Raw genomic sequence first — 11,704 nt, forward strand, 5'->3', positions numbered from 1 at the left:
AGCTCCATTTCTTCAAAAAAGCTAGCTGATCTACACCAGCTGAGGATCTAGCCTACTGTTCCCCTTCTGTTCATGCCATTTTCAAAATTACAGCATTAGCAGCAGCCACTAAATGTGGCAGCAAAAATCCAGAGATTTTGGAGGCAGCCATGTTCCAGACCTCAGGCTCAAAGGCTGTGGTTAGGCAGGTCTCAGTTACTCCCCTCCTTCAAACATCCTACTGCCATATTCACAAAACACAGATCCACACATCCACTGCCTGCCTGATGTATTGCCGATGGATCAAATGCTTATTAATTTGGGAAGTGAGTCCTCTAGTGGACAAACCATGAATCAGAATGCAAAACCCACCGGAAAGCTACCAAACTCCTGCTGAAATAACACTCTGTGCTGGAGTGCAGGAGGCCTGGGTTGATTTCGGGTTCTAGTCTCTCATTCCTGGGTCAGTGCAGAGTCTGTCCTTGCCCAGTGGACAAAGACAGTAGTGGGAGCTAACTTTCTTTCTGCAAAGGATATAATTTGGTTAATTACATTCTGCCTTCTGTTTCCAGTTTCCCCCTACATGTTCAACTGGCTATGGAATTCTTCACTTCCTGACCTAATCTGTTGTGCAGCGTCACTGTGTGCAGTTATACAGCTGCTGTGTTCTACCCCAGAGGTGGCTGCACTTCAGTGGGGGTGAAATGATTTACTTCATATACATGGGACAAATTCTGCTTTGCAAGAAGCCACTGCAATTCTCACTGACTCCAGTAGGTGTTGCACAGTAGCCCCTGAGGGCAACACTGGGGTCCAACTATATATGCCCCAAGCCTTGCTAGGGAAACAGTCTTTGTGACTGTTCATAGGCACAGTTTGACTTCTATAGCTGTGGGGGCAAGGGGCTTAATAATACAGATGGGTCTAATTTTGGCATTTACCGATTGTTAGTGGAAATTAAATTACAATGTACTTGAAATCACAAATGCAATTTACATTCATTATTTAATCACCTTTTTTATTTAAAAATAATTTGCCATGTTTACCAGCTACCACTTAAAAAAAATCAACATTAGCATAAAAACAAAGTCTTGAATAAACAGAACCGAGCACTTCCACGTAACAGTGAATCATGTCTCCCTGGTTTTAGACGTACATCAACATTGACTTCTCTGGGAGCTGAAAGCTCACAGTACCAGCTCTGTGTAGAGTCACTGGGCCCCATTCTCAGTTACACAAAGGCCCCTTGACGTTGCTCTGGCGGCATACAGGGCCTTAAAGAGGGAACAGCCAGCCCCTCCTGCACCTGAGGACAAAGTGGGGCACCCTGGGCAATGCAGTGCTGCTGCAAAGACTTTATGCTCCCCTGCACTCTTGGAGGGCAGTTTTTCTGGCCTGGCCTTGCTCCTTCTCTCAGCCCACCTCTCTGTGCGGGGGTGGGTGGGGGGTGGAGGGAGGTGACTGGAATGCACTGTGCTCAGCTGTTCTCTTCTTCCCAGGGCCCCGGGGGAGAGAGGTGGGGAGAAGCAGAATGTAATGATTACCCCCTCTCCATGCATCTGATTGTAAACGGAGAACGTCCATATTGCACCAGGCACTGGAGTTCAGTACTCACTGCTGGCGCGCCTCTTCATGACTCACCTGGGGATTAGTTCGCCACCAGTCAGATGCCCCTTCCTGCGTCGCTCAGCCTGTTGGCTCAATCTCACCCTACAGGAATCAGGGCAGCCTTTTACTGGGACTCCCCGGCTCCCCATTTGTGGCCAGAGGGCCAAATCACTATAGTCCTCCCTTTCCAGGGTCTATCAAAGTCTCTCAGGACAAGCTGTCCTCCTATCCTTCCAGGCAGTCCTCTGTCCACAGGCTGTGCCACTTGCCCAGCGGCTGGTAGGGGAACCCAGGCCCACCCTTTGCTCCAGGTTCCACCCCAGGGACCCTAAGCTCCATAACTATAGTCTACTTACTCCCAGAGCTGGTTACTACTTTCCTGGGCTCTGGTCTACTCCCTACTTTTAGCCTCTGGGTTTACCACCTGTCCAAACTTTCTCCATGCCCTGTGACTACTTCCCTCTTTAGCTTCTTGCCAGACCCGGTTATCTCCAATGCTCCTCCTTCCTGTCAGGGAGGAACCGTTGACTGCAGTCCCTTGCTGGTTTCAGCTTCCTGATGTAAGCAGTGTTAGGGTGAGCTCCACCCTGACATCTGGTGGTGAGGTGTGGCAAGTTGTGGAAAAGAACTTCAGGGGCCAATCTCATTTGCATAGGCACACCCACCTCACCTAGAATGAGGCCATAGCTGCCCAAATGGTCACTCTGGCTGCTGTGGGATCCCCAGTGTCTCTGTTTTTGGGGCAGGAAGAATAAATTGTTATTACCCTGATTATGGGAACTGTGCTTGGAACTGTACTTGGCCTTTTGTTATGATGGAGGGACTCACCATCAACTAAGAAGCACTCGCTAGGCAAGGGTCATGGGTTCCAAAACTCTCTGAATTGAGAGAGGTTGGGGATAGGTATTAATACTTGGTGGCATGGGCCCCTTGGTGAGGGCCTTATATGCTAATTGTTCTTCCTCCTTTCTCCACTGTGGAATATCAGAGCTAATTTTGATTCCGTTAGGAGTCTGGTTACAGGCTGCTGAGCTCACTTTGGGCTAATGGTGCACCAGCCCTGAGGCTCCTCTACTACAAGCTGAATTCACCAAAGAGCTGAACTGACTAAGAGCTGAAATCACTGAGCGTTGTGTTAAGTAGTGGGGGAGCCTGAAGATATATTGTGGGTACATTTGCGGGATGGCTGGAGTGCCTTGTGGACAGGCTGGTGGAGCAGTTCATGGGACGGTGGGAGCTGCTGGTGGGCTGCTGAGCAAAGCAGTTCATGGGGCGGCTGGTGGAGCGGAGGCCTATAGAGCTGTGGGGTGGTCAGCTTCAGATCATGTAAGGTGCCTTTTACCCCCGCCCCCATCTCCACCCAGGTTGGGAGGTAAAGCTCTGCAGATAAACTTTCGAACTCTGGGGCTGCCCTGACCAGGGACAGACACTTTTGGGTCATTGGACTTTTGGGACTTTGGGTGATTTGGGGTTGCTGGACTCAAGAACCAAAGGGAAAGGGCATGCCCCAATTTGCTTGGGGTGGGTTTTTTTGCTCATGGGTTGTGTTATGAATCCTGTTGGTGGTGTTTCCCCAACATAATGCCACATTGATTCTCTCTGTTATTAAAAGGCTTTTTGCTACACTCAGACGAGGTGCTTGCAAGAGGGGAAGTATTGCCTCTTGGAGGCGCCCAGCGGGGGTGGTGTATATTTGTCCCAGGTCACTGGGTGGGGGCTCGAGCCGGTTTGCATTGTGTTATTGGAATGGATCCCCTAGATATTGAACCCGGCCCTTGTTGCTGCCAACTCTGACGGGCAGAAGGGTTACATTAGCTTAAAAGAAACACCCCCTGCTCCTGCCCAGGTGAGCTTCATCCTTAATTCAGCATTATTGAGCCCAGTCACACACAACTAATGCTTTCCAGTTCCCTGGGGGCAGCCCCTGTCTGGGATGATCAGAGGGGAAGCACGTAGCAGAGGCATTACCACCTCAGGTGACAGTATGGGCGACCATCATTGCACCCTAACCCCAGGCCCTTGGCTGTGCTGGGGGCAACCGGGGGTCACCATCATTTACCAGTGCAGAGATTACTCCAGGTGCAAGTGCAGCTGGCTGAAGCTGTGTGCTGCTCTGAGTCCCATGACCTTTGGGGCCCTGGAGTGCCACTTATCATAGTTTTTGGTCCTATGAGTGCTTCTCTCTGGGTCCTAGCGCTGTCTGTCTGAAAGGAAGCTCCAAGTATACCTTTCCCCAGGGTCACAGCATGGGGAGCCCTACTGAAAGACAGGCACCATTGCCTCTCAATGCAGCCAGTTAGCAGCCCTAAAATGAGATGCTGAGCCCTGGTGACCTGCCATTATTTAGGCTCATTTGCAGAGGGGAAAGTAAGGGTAAGAGGGGGGAACCAAAGCCCTTGACCCTCCCCCTCTCCCCTCCTGTTGTAGCTCTGACCTTTCATTGTCATTGCTGGAGGCACTTCTTGTTGCCTTGGCTGCAAACAAGGGTTCAGGTCAGCGAGACCCAATTGGCATTTAGGTCCTTGCATTTGTCACAGTGCTGGCTAGACTGAAATGGGACATTCCTACCAGAACGGCCTTCCCTCTCCTTCCCCCCGCACCCTGACTATCCTTATTGTTCAGTGACACCTGGCTTGTGCAGAGGAAAACAAATTCTAAGGGGAAGCCCTTGCAACAGGAAACATGGATTCTCTTCCTAACAATCCGTGTTGTTCCCTGGCTCGGATGTGCTTGGTGGAAAAAGAGAGATGGTTGCCTGTTCTTAGTGCAAAACTGGAGCTGTCATTTTGTCATGGAGCATGACTGGAGGGGCTGTCTCGCCCATGCCTTGTGTCTTGCACCTGATCCTCCATCACCCTGAAAAGTCCTTGCCAGTGGGTGTAAAATGCTGCCAAATCAGAACACTGGCATGTTTACCCACTTTGCACTAGTATAAACGAGGGCACAAGGTACAGGGTGATAGAGAATGGGCCTGTGATATGAAATGCATTGAGTGACAGGGGGCTTGGTGCAGGTCTTTGTGGTTTTTTCTTCATATATTAATCCTTTGTTGCTGGCCTCTGCTGCAGCATAGAGATGCGGGTGGCATCCAGAATTTTGGCCTTTCAAAGGTGATGTATCCAATACATCACCCTTGAAAGGCAATGTCCCTTGTATTGGATACATCACCTTTGAAAGGCCAAAATTCTGGGTGCCACCCTCATATCTATGCATCAATGAAGTGGTTTATACGGGCATGCAGTCATATCTTTTTAACTAAAGCTTTGAGATGTTTGGTCATGACCAAAATAGCAACAAGATGGAGATGCGTGAATTTGTGCTGCCCAGCGTGTGACTGTTCCAATCCTCAGATACCCAGTAACAGAAAAACATGATGCTAATCCTTGTACCATAAAACACCTGGCTAGGTTTTTATATTTCCAGTTTGATTTTTTTGTAAAATCAAACCTTTCAGATGAAATATCACAAATAAGTCCCCTTTGGTGTGCCATTAACCCCACCTTAGTGTCCTAGTGGTCAGAAAGAATTTAAAAATCTAATTTGCTCTTTTCCATTTAGGCAGCCTGTTTACTTTCTGCATTTCATTTCTTTTGGAGGACAAAACTAGACCGGTCAGTTTCAGGGTTTTTTTTTTGGTTAGTTTCACTCTCAGGCGCTGTCTTCACTGAAAAAAACAGGTGCATTTTTACTTTGAGATAATGTGTTCCCCAGGAATTGAAATTATAGGGGGGCGTTAGAATTTATGGGGTGGTTTGGAAAGTAACTAAATTAGCAGCACTGCAGGTAACTAGCTGACCACTGGGGGGGCTGATGGGGTTCAGGGGGGTGTAGGGAAAATCCAGTGGCACAGGTACTTTTTACCTCAATGGAGTTAGCTGAGCTCAACCCCATGCCCCCCACCTGAGGGTCACCTTGACTAGCTACATTGAAGTAAAAGTTACCTGTGCCTTGTCCCCACGAGGATTTTACACTGCTAGCTAACTCAGTGTAAAAACGCACCTTTTTTACACACACACACATAACCTCAGGTTCTCATGCATTAATGTGGTACTGCTCAGTTTGGGTTCCGAAAACACACACATGCACACAGACATCTATGTAAAATTGGACACCCTCCACTCATCTCTTTACACTGAAATAACAAAAAATCAAGAGAACATTTTATTCACTTTGTTTTCTAATCACTTCGACTCCCTAGCCCTTCCCCCCAGAAGAGTCGGTGTTATTCCATTATTAAAATATTGTGGAACAAAAAATATGTGATGCTGAACACTAAATTTCTAAAAGGCTTTATACTGAAATTCCATGTAACAAACTCATTAACAGATGTGCTTGTTAATTCTCAGACAAATTCATTCTGTAATCAAAGAGCAAGTGCATTTGGGGAAGTCATGTTGTATCATTCACACATAAGAGAGGTTGAACCCTAGCTTCAGGCTCAAAACAGCCTTAACTATGGAGTTGCAACAAGCACTTCCATAATAACTATCCAGCTCTCCGTCTGTCTAGCTAATCACACACACACACACAGATAGAGGTTTTTAAGTGACAAGCAAGAGGACATGGATGCTATTACAATTAGGGAGAGGGATATACAAGTATATACACACAAGAGATACATACGTACATGATGGACACCCCCCCCACCCTCTGGATATACAAGTTGCTACAAGCCTACTGGGCAAGTTGCTTCACCTCCCCACACCTCAGTTTCCCCATCTGTACAATGGGGATAATGACAGTGACTTCCTTTGTAACGTACTTTGATATCTACAGATGAAAAGTGCTGTATCAGAGCTGTGTAATAGTATTAGCATTATTATTACAGTAGAACCTCAGAGTTATGAACACTAGAGTTACAAACTGACCAGTCAATCACACACCTCATTTGGAACCAGAAGTATGCAACCAGGCAGCAGCAGAGACAAAAGAAAGCAAATACAGTACAGTACTGTGCTAAAGGTAAACTACTAAAAAAATAAAGGGGAAGTTAAAAAAAAGATTGGACAAGGTAAGGAAACTTTCTGTGCTTATTTCATTTAAATTAAGATGGTTAAAAGCAATGTTTTTCTTCTGTTTAGCAAACTTTCAAAACTGTATTAACTCAATGTTTAATTGTAAGCTTTTGAAAGAACAACCTTAGCGTTATGTTCAGAGTTACGAACATTTCAGAGTTACGAACAACCTCCACTCCATTCTGAGGTTTTACTGTAATACAGTTAGGGATAAGGGCAGAATTAGATATAGCAGGGAAAGAACAACATCATAGGCAAAATGTGTTAAAATGAAAGCTGTCAGAAGTTCCTAGGGCCAGGTTTAAACAACAAACTTTTGGGGGCATAGCTCTGTTGGTCAAGGCGGTGATGAGGTGTGATTTGTGGCTGGCAGAGCTGTGCCAGCACAAGCCCCTAGTGCCAATGCAGTTATAGCAGCAAAACTGAACTTTTGCCAGTGTAGCTAATTTCACCCAGGGGGGCGAGTGGGTTTTGTAAAGCTTCCAGACAAGCAGGTTAATTCAGTCACTTAATACATGTTATTTCCACACTTTTCTTGATATCTGTGATACAAGTTTAACGTCTGTTAAATGCCCCAATTAACAGGTAAGTAATCCCATTTAGACCCAGCTATCTATTCTATTAGCTTGTTCATTCAGGGGCCCAAATTCATTCAGGAAAACAATGAAAATAAACACTGAAATATAACATTGCCGCCTCACATCAAAGGGGACTGTCAGCTAAACCTTCTACCAGATCAAATCAAAATAAATAGTCTGAGGCCCCGTTTGTAACAACACAAAATGTTGGGACTCACTGAGCAGCCCTGTACAAATGCATAAAAACTTGCAAGTGAAACTGACTACTAACGGCTCTGAAACTGACCTCTCCAGTTTCACTCTCCCAGCTCAGTTAAATGTAAAATCAAGTAAACCTCCAGCCCAAAGAGTAAAAAGCAAATTATGGACCCACTCCTGCAATCTGATATTAGGGACAGGGGCAGGCTCTTAAAATCAGAGCCTAATAAAAGAAAACTCCAGAGGAATTTTAAAAATCAAAGTAGCTTTTGCTAAGTAACTCAGGGCAGAGATTTCTATTTAAAATGTCTATATTATTATTATTTGTATTGTGGTAGCAACTAGGAGCCATAGTCATGGACTAGACCTCACTGTGCTAGGTGCTGTACAAACACAGAGCAAAAAAGACAGCCCTTTTTTAAGGATCTTACAGTCTAAGTATGGACCTGTTTTCAGTGAGGCCTCAACTCAGTGGAGCTTGGAGCATTAGCACCTATGCTTGCAGTTGGAAGACTCTCACACCTCTGGGCCCGGATGATAGGGCTTTGCCTGGGAAAAGTCTGTGACTTATGTGTGCAGACGCTAGTGCACATGCAAAGCTGATCACTCACAAAAAGAGGCTGGGGCCTGAAAACCAGGCCTATTATTCTTTTCTTGACTTTGTGCCTTTAAGAAAATAACAAACATTAGAAGACTGCAAGGAACTTTGCCAGGACATGCACCATCTGGTATTCAGGCAATACAGAATCACTTGCCTTAAACTGCACCCCCACCCCCAAACCCCGTTGCTTTTGTTTTGACCGAGCTGGTCATCTCAAAATGTTTTTTCTGTTTAGCATCTGTAGCACTTTGTATTTCCAAAGTGCTGTATGGCCAGTAATTAATTATTTCCCTGTGAGGAAGGTAAACAAGGAGAGTGAGACACACAGAGGTAACTGACATGCCGAATACATCCAGTTAGTGCTAGTACTGGATTTAGAAGAACACAAAAGATGCTGGTTCCCAGTCCTGTGCTCACTCCACCAGGCTATGCTGCCCCTTATCTGTATTCTGACAGATCATTGGTGACACCCCACACAAAGCCCACAATCTATAGTTCCAGTAAGACAACCTAACTGACCCTAACAAGTTATGGGGAAAGAGTTACATTTTGTGACATGTATCACAGTTACCAGTTAACTGCACACATGTGGCATTGGGCACGGCACTCAGGATCTTCAGGTTCAAAACCCTCTGCTGTTTACGCTAAAGAGAAATGTAGGCTAGCAATAGTGTTATGGTGCAGTGCACCTCTTCTGCAAACACACACACACACTTTGCAGCAGGAAAGAAAAATGAACTGCAGATGACAGCTTCACACAGTATTGCTTTTCTTCCCTTCTTAAGACTCGCAAATACATTCCTCTTCAAAAGTGTGGTGATGATCCCCAGTTTCACCTGATGAGACAGGGCACCACTTACAAGGCAGACTGTGACAAGACTTCCTCCTCATGGGCTGATTCCCAGGTTGCCACCAATTTCCTTTGCTTTGACGAACAGTTAGTTCGTGTCAGGTAATTCAGTCTTATGGTAGAAAAGAACAGTTCAAAAAACCCAACAGTAACAAACCCTGAAACCTTCATATTCTTTCCTCCTTGAATACTCTTCCTCCTCAAACTACCATTGTCTCGGTGGCAAAAAAAAAAAACAACAGCCCAAGAGGCTCTCAAATGTGCTAATAGTTGCACAGGCCTCTTGGGGGCATTTATTAGTCTTCAAAAGTTGTTCCCATGGCGATGACCTAATATGCCATTCTCCCTTCCCTCCATTTCCATAGCTCTTCTACCTGACACACAGAGGGACAAAGTTTATTAAAACAAACTCAGGTCCTTGTTCCCAAATCTATTTGGGAGGAAAGAGCTACACAAATTTTAACCCTTTATGGAAACCTACGGTAACAGGGTGTACTCTAGCCCTTTAAGGGAAGCTATATGTCAACCTCTATATGTGGCCTAGCTGCCACTGGAGAGGGACAGAGGTCCATACTGAGTGGGAGTGGCTTATAAGAGCATGACCCAGTCCTGGTTCAGCATAGAAAAATGGAATTCTGAGAGATGGCATTCCCAGAGGGACCCTGGGCATTGTAGGCTGCTGCTCAGCACTCTGGGAAGGAGTGCTAGGGTATATAAGCAGCAGCCTTCGCTCAGAAAAGTGAGAGACCCGAGCTAGATCATGCCTGTGGAGGGGCTGTGAAGAAACCTAGAGACATGCAGGTGAAGAGAAAAGAAAAGAACCTCAGGTAGGAGAAATCCGTGTGAAGGAAAAGGCCTGGAGCAACACAGTGGGAGGGTGGGCTTGAGGCCTGGTGTTGATGGCATGGCACCTGTGTTTGTTTAGAGGCTCCGGAACTAGTACCTTCAGAAAAAAGTGCTGAGTACAAGGTTTTGGTTCTGCATCAAATCCAGAACCAGAAGGAACCAGTTGTCCTGAATGCAACCCAAAATAGCCAAAAATCTCATGAGAAGTGCACCTAGGCTTTTAGCAGAGTTAAATCTAAAACAACCACATCTAGACACCTGCCTCCTTGCCTCATCTCTAAGAAACATATAACTGATTGCACAGTCTCAGTGTTGCCAGGCCCCACAATTTGATCAAGAATCTTGAGTGTTTCTTTAAATCTCAACTGCTAAAGCCAAGAGATGACAGGAGAAGCCTATGTTTCATTTTTTTAAATGTTTAATAATGTGACTCCTTAAGCGTGTGTTAAAGATGCTATGAAAAGATAAAATGTATCTTTTCTGATTCCATGCAATCCTAGTCTTTAAAATGTCTTTATGATTAAGGCATGAATTGTGAATAGCTAGTATTGCTTTTGCTAACTCATGAGAAAAATGAATTTTTCTGAAATCTTGCCGATAGGAATATTGGCTACAATCATTCTTCTGAAAGTGGTGTGAAGAATCATTTTACTTAACTTGCTAGCAGTCATCATTTTATTAGTCATTTCCTAGGGAACGGTGACTGTTCCCAGGTGGTTTTCAGTAAATATGGGCTCCAACTACAAAGGGTCCAATCCAATGTCTACTGAAGTTAATGGCATTCTTTTCATTCACCTCAATGGGCATTGATTTCGGGCCATAGTTCAGATCCAAAGTTCAAGGGTTGCTCAGGTCCAAGGAGTTGGTTTGGTCCCAGCTCCCATATTCAGTTGCTTCCACTGAGAGAGATGAGTCTGAGCAGGAGTTTTCCAGTCTGACTGTATCTAAAAAAATTATTCCATGGCAAAAAAATGAACATCAATGCAACGTTAAGGTTACAAAATCAAGCTCTCAGAAATCAGGACATTTCAGAATCTGGGATGGAATTTTCAAAGAGAATTAGGCACTCAGCTCTCATTATGTCTCAGGGATTTGGGCACACAACTCCCTTAGTTTCCTTTGAAAATCCCAGTCTTAAGTATGAATGATCAATGTTCCAACCTTAACTCTTCTCCACATCACTATACCTTTAAATATGGCTTTGCCTGATATCACTATATCACTATATATTCTCTTTATTTGTCAAAATTATACTATGGTTAAATCTGGAATTTCACATACAACCATACATTCAATACACATACTGTATATTGTTCTAGCACAGAACACAGACTGTTCATCTAATCCAAACAAACTTCAAATTTGGCTCAAACCCGAGATCTCAATAAATTTGTTAGTCTCTAAGGTGCTGCAAGTACTCCTTTCCTTTTTGCGAATACAGACTAACACGGCTGCTACTCTAAAACAAACCATGTTTGAGGTTTCTAGCTTCAGTCACTTTTAGTTTTCTGAGCACCATGCTTCTAACTGTCTCCCTGTAATTTAACACTTGGAAAAACTAAATAAAGGCTGAAGTGGTTTGGTTAAGACTTACTACATTTATCTTTGCGTTGGGAAGAAGATAGAAACAGTCAAAAGCATGAGGGGACCTGAGACTAGAGGAGAAGCACTCAGAGTCCATCTTCTCCCTGCACTGGTTGGCTGTAGGCTGTGGTGTTTGCTGTTCAGACACTCTTATGTCTGGGCCCAGTCCAGCCTCAGGGCCCATATTCCAAAGACTCTGCCATAATTTTCCCATGTTAAACCACCAGGAAACCTGGCAAAGGAAACCTCTACTAGTATTTCTTCAGTGTGACTGCGCTGGTCAGTTAGCTAGCACTCAGTGTTCACCTGTCTGTCAGTGGTCCCTGGTTTCAGTTCCTTCAGGGTCTGTTGGTTTTGCTCTTTGATTTATTCTAAGGGGAACAGCATGCCCATGGGCTGAGGCCAAGTAGCAGAGATGGTGAATGGTTTAAAATCTTATTAAAGT

This window comes from Lepidochelys olivacea, assembly GCF_965140295.1.
Source record: "Lepidochelys olivacea isolate rLepOli2 genome assembly, chromosome: 13".
NCBI lineage: Eukaryota > Metazoa > Chordata > Testudines > Cheloniidae > Lepidochelys > Lepidochelys olivacea.